Source organism: Columba livia, chromosome 3 (assembly GCF_036013475.1).
Source record: "Columba livia isolate bColLiv1 breed racing homer chromosome 3, bColLiv1.pat.W.v2, whole genome shotgun sequence".
NCBI lineage: Eukaryota > Metazoa > Chordata > Aves > Columbiformes > Columbidae > Columba > Columba livia.
The window spans coordinates 84,857,404-84,863,157 of NC_088604.1; the positions used below are offsets into that span (position 1 = coordinate 84,857,404).

The window sequence follows — 5,754 nt, forward strand, 5'->3', positions numbered from 1 at the left end:
TCAGCAAAACTGCAGAGCAGCATATTCAATAACACAGAGTGTCTGTGCACTTTAATATTGCAGGTTATATATATCCTCCGCTGATGTGCACAAGCGGAGCTCCACTGATTTTGACTGCATTATGCTCACACTGACTGCTCAGCCTCTTCAAGAAAATACATGGAGGCAATAAGCCCAGGGCAGATGACACTCTGCAAGAAGGAGTAAAAAATATCCTGTAGAAGAAATAAAATGAGAATGTGGTGAGGTTTTTTTGTTTCTTTCCTTTCAGTACTGAGTCTGCTTAGGATTTTGAAGACTTTTTCCTTTATAATTGAGGTGTTGTTTGTACTTGGACAACAGATGTTCACTTAGATGCTCAGCCTTGTAACATTAGAAAAACAAGATGAAATTGAGTTTAATTTTTTTACTGAATTGTGGTGAAGCTGATATTCACTTAAGGAAGTATCTTTGCTGAAAGGTACTGTCTTTCAGTAGAAGGGGAAAGAAGGTGCAAGGGGAAGGCATGCAGAGGGTGCAGAAGACATCCAATTAAAAAATGCCTTGAAATTCTAGCTATCTTGAGAACCCTGGCTTTATGTAAAAATACAGGCCTGTGTCAGAAGTTCAGCAATGAGGCCAGTTTGTTCAGGAAACAATTAACAAGGTGCTGCAGGGTAAGGTATGGATGTGGAGGGTCTGCGAAAACTACTCATTATAGAAGGGTTCTGGATAACAAGGTACATCCCGCTTTCTGATTTTTTTTGGAGGTGCAAAAAACTATAGAAGAGGCAAAAAATAGTGAGATGGCATTTTATTTTGTCAAGATTGGCTGCTAAGAGTTAACATACTGTCCTCTCAGTGATGCCATAAATTCAGAGACCTTTAAGGCCAGAGATGACTTTTAGGTCTCCTAGTCTCACTCCTTAAATGGCCCAGGCCATTTAAGTTATATTCACTTGGATATTACCAGTATTGAATCTAGTAGCTAAATCAAATTTTCTTAGGAGCTTTTCTCCTAGATTGCCTTCTGCAGTACAGTAGTTATCAGTGAGATTATGTTAATGAAAGAAGACAGTGATTAGTACAGTGAACCTATTGGTTGTTTCCACACCACCAAGTGTGCAGCTCTATTTGGGCTGGCTAGAAATCTGATGGAGGAACAGTGAGGATTTCATAGTGAAAGAAAAGAATCTGTTTTCCCTCCTGCATTCTTGTATGCCAGCTGGCACAGGCTGGAGCAATGGCTTTTGAGGCTAATACTGAACAAGAAAAAATGGAACTAGTAACTTCAGATCAGTTATGCAGACTTGATGGTGTTTGCTTTGCAAGAGCTATCTATGTACATGTTATGCTTGCAAGAAGCAGATCTGAAAATACAGGAGAAAAAGAGGTTTTTGTTAATTCTATAACATTGAGTGAACTGCTGCTCTCCATAGACTCTTTGCTTTAAGAGCCAGAACTGCCTGAAGTGTTCACAAAACTAATAGCTTGATAGATTTCCCCTGCCCTGGCAGGAATGAGATAATCATTATTGCACTGTAAATATTAACAAGGTAAGTTTTCTAGAAGAGGAAAATAGCCATAGAAATGCACATCTCACAGGTGGATTGGTTTAGTGTCCAATGTTCCAGTGAATATCCTACAAAAGGCCAGGAAGACTGAGCATTTCACAGTGGATTGTAAATTCCTTCCAGGTACTTGGCATGAGGAGATCTGTGACAAAGAAAGTCAGTAAAACACTATCAATTTTTTTTTAGATGCTAGGGATTATTATCCTCTACATAAACATAATAATTAGAATAATAAAATTGGCAATATTAGTCATTATTTGTAAGTAGAAATAGACAATGCATTCGGATTAAAGTAGAATTTTATTGCTAGAAAACTGAGGAAGTCAGCAATTACTAAGTTATTAAGACTTAGATGACATCATAGTGAAGAAGGGCAAATGGGTCAGTACCAGCTGAAATAACAAATAAAGGAAAAGTGAAAACGTTTCCTGTTACTACCTTATTATATTACAGTTAGGAAGACTTGTGTGATTAATTAAAAAAAAAAAGAAAAAAAAAGAAAAGCCAAACTCTTTAATGTGTTCTGTGCACACCATGTTGATTAATGTGTTTATTTGTTTCAGTTCTAGTTTTTCTTACTTTCAGTCTGTGTTGATCTGAAATATCAAGATTATCCTGTCCTTGTACCTACTTCTAATTGTGCATTTTCAGTCTTTGGTCAAATGAATAATACTTATTTCCTGTCCATCTTCTTGTTTCTTTCCTTTTCATTTCACTGTCCGTGATTTGGTTTGAAATGCAATAGCATGCAATTTGCATAACAAAAGGCTCAATCTAAGTAATAATACATTTCAGCATATCAAGCAGGTATTGTTCACTGTATCTTTGTGTTGCTTTTAAAGAGAAAACATAAGAAAAGATTATTGATAGCATATGAAGTCTGCTCACAAATCTTGATTTTGCCTGAGACTGTTAAACAGAATAAAATGAACATAAGTTAAAACTCAAAAGTAAGAAAAATTATCTGGATAAAATATAGAGTCTTTGGATACTAAGCTACATTGTTTAGGTAAGTAGGGCATTTGCTGATGTTCAGTAGTAGTGGAGGTTTCATGGCGCTGCTTCCAGTAATCTTTATTTTTCATCCATATATTTCTTTTGCATTCATATTTGGGATGTTTGGTTTTGAGATATATTATTGTTTCCCTATAGGTCCCATACAGTAATTTCCCATCTGCATCCATAACTTAGGCATGTAAGAGGTCCAATATCAGAAATTAGATCACTATTGGAAATGTGTGTAGTTAATTCTCAGTAAAATTCCTCATCAGTCCATTTCCCCAGACCCTGGAGGACTGAAACAGAGAACCAAATAATCAGTTAATTGATAAATATTAATTTACTGAGGATCTGAAATATTAAATTAATGAAGTAATATGATATTACTCTAAACCCTATTAATAATATCAATTACTAGAGCTAATAGCTCTTCTAGAGGGTGACACGCATGATGACCATTGTTTGCTGTAGTGTGCAAAAAACTTACTATCTTCTTATGCCTGTATCTGTTTGGTACATCTACATGTTATTTCCTATACAGTAAATTATTTTGGACAGGGAGCTTTATTGTATATTTTTACATGATGAAGCTTTGTAGCCTGAAACCCCAATCTTTTAAATCTTCTGTGACATAAATAGTCATAGTAATGCCATAGGAACTATAATTGTCCCAGATATAGGAAACAGAACAATGTATTTCCCCGATTAGGAAATAACAGGAATCTCAAAACATACTTTGTGGATATCAACTGCTTTTTTAGTCCTTATTATGGTAATATCTGCTTTTTCGAAAAAAAAAAAAATAATCTGGGTATTTCTACACTGCTTGTGTAGAACACCACTTTTACTAGAAGTTCATAAAGATGGGAACAGATGTCATCGTATTTCATGTGGAGTTCTTAAAGATTAGCAAGTATACTCCCACTGAGTAACTGAAGCTTACATATGTAATCAGCTGGTCAATGGAAGTTTCACTTTTTGACCTAGGTAGCAGATGCCAAAGTGAATTTGATAGCTCAGCACTCACAGAATCCTTAGGCGAGACTTTATGCTCTAAACTGACATTAGGACATTATCTCTTAAAACAGAATCTTTAAAATAATTTGCAATGCCACCTGAGCTATCCGAAGAATAAAGCTGTGAATGTAAATACATAAAGAGAACAAATATCAGAGCTACAAAAACCACACAGCCAGGAAAAAGCCTGTGAAAAATCAATACAAGCTGTAATTTATATTAAAGATTTTAATATTTTGAGTAAGTCCTTGAAAGCTATCATTATAAGTGCAATCTAGGAAAAGATTTGAGAGCAGAAAATCTCAGAAATATTCATAACAGTTTATCAAAGGGAGGAACTTCTGGTTATGTTCAGGCAACACTGATAACCCTCTACTCAATTCATGCAAAAGATCAATTAAACTAATGCTTGCAAAGTGCTTTGGAGGTGAAAGCAACTGCTGCATGATGCTATCATGCTAATGATTCAGCCAGTGAATTCTCTTGCACAGCAATTCTTCGGGGCAGGAAAAAATAGGCAAGAAAAAAGAAGGCAACTCACTTTTTCTGAACACTGGGAAGTAAGGCAGGAAAACACAACCAGGTCTACCTTCAGGGGCTCTCATGCCACCTGTGACAAGTCTGACTGGGGTCTGACTTTGCCAGCCTTTTGGGACCCCTCATTTGTGGGCAGCTGCAGAGGAGTAGAGCTGAAGAGATATGGCCACAACTGCTACCCAGGAGCATGACACAAGTGCAGTGCAAAACTGCAGCCCTGAATTAAATATCAGGGTATGTTTAGCCCAGGTCAAAGTCCAAGTTTGGAACCTAGCCACAATGAAATTGTTAAACCCTTGAAATTGCCCCTTGTAACATGGTGGGAATGAAGGCATGCCAGCCCACCTGCTGAAGTTCCTGGGGGAAAGAGGCATCACATCAAAGCAGTGATTGCCAAAGGTGTTGCTTACTCCCTCTTACTACCCTCTGTATCTCTGTGAACACCAGCTGCTGCCTCTCAGGCTGGGGGAAGGCGCACTGGCTCAAAGCATAGGGTCGTGAGCAATAGAAAAATAAAATTAGAGCATTTTCAATTGCACAACACTGTATTTGCTAAAAGTATGTATTGTCAAATGAAGTATTTTCTTGTATCTGGGGGAGACACTTTTAATACATCTCTCTTTTGCTCCTAGACTATCCCAATGACATTCTTTATGCCAATCTTGACTAAAAAAACTAATCAAAAAAATACAAGCCTATCATACATATGTGTCTCTTAATGTATGAATTCCTAGACAATGCCTAACTCATCTTCTGCCCTAATCCTCAATTATAATGAGAAATACTGGAAAGGGAATTCATGTGCTCTGGTTGGTGTATTACCTATAATGCAGGAGAATGATTGATCTTAACTTACTTTTTCTAATGGACTATGCATAACTAAAACTTACATGTAATCAAAAGCATGTCAACAAGGCTTTGTGCATTTGACTCTATAGAGAAGAAAGGTCTTCTGTAAAGAGGGAGAAAGAACAGATCCTGGAGGGTGTGGATCCACATGCACTATGCCTCATAGCTCCATGAAATATAGGCTAAGAATGTTTACGATAAGTTAAATTTATGATAATATTTTTTCTTTCAATTGAAAGGATTGAAAAAACAGTGCAAAGCTAATACAATTTTTGTCATGCAGTTATTCAATAGGCCACTTACAGTAGTAAACTCAGCTAGGGTATAAATTCAATGACTGGGGCGACTGGGGTTTCTGTTCCTGCCTTTGTTGTCATCAGCAGCTACAGTATCATGATCACTTTCAGAGGCAATTCCAATCTTACCTGAATTAGTCTGTAGAAGAAGTGGGAAAAAAATGATATGAGCTTCACTGGTACCTCTCAGGGGATCCATCAGGTCTGCTGAGAAGCTGTCACCTGACTCATAAAACTAAACCATCTGTAAACTGAAATTACTGTGTACAGAGTCATGAGCAATGCCATCTATTTTTTGTGTTGCAAATACTACATAATTAGAACAAGATTTTCATCATCTAGAGGACATTGCGCTGTCTCTGCTATAATGCTGTATTTAATCAGTCTGTCTCAAATCACCATCACGTCTTAAATCTTTTTTCTTGAACTACTAGTCATAGGGTTGTCTATGCAAATAATTATAATTTCAACAAACAAAAGTAACCAAATCTTCCCATTATGTT

The 5,754-nt window shown here is 36.7% G+C and overlaps 1 long non-coding RNA gene across 1 annotated transcript in view; it reads right to left on the reverse strand.

Moving 5' to 3' along the window:
* Positions 1 to 248: 248 nt before the first annotated feature.
* The window catches only part of LOC110359796 (uncharacterized), a 38,897-nt gene continuing 33,391 nt past the window's right edge, over positions 249 to 5,754 (reverse strand). Inside the window, exon 4 of the long non-coding RNA XR_010471518.1 lies at positions 249 to 1,695. This is a non-coding gene — a long non-coding RNA (uncharacterized LOC110359796). The remainder of the gene's footprint in view (positions 1,696 to 5,754) is intronic.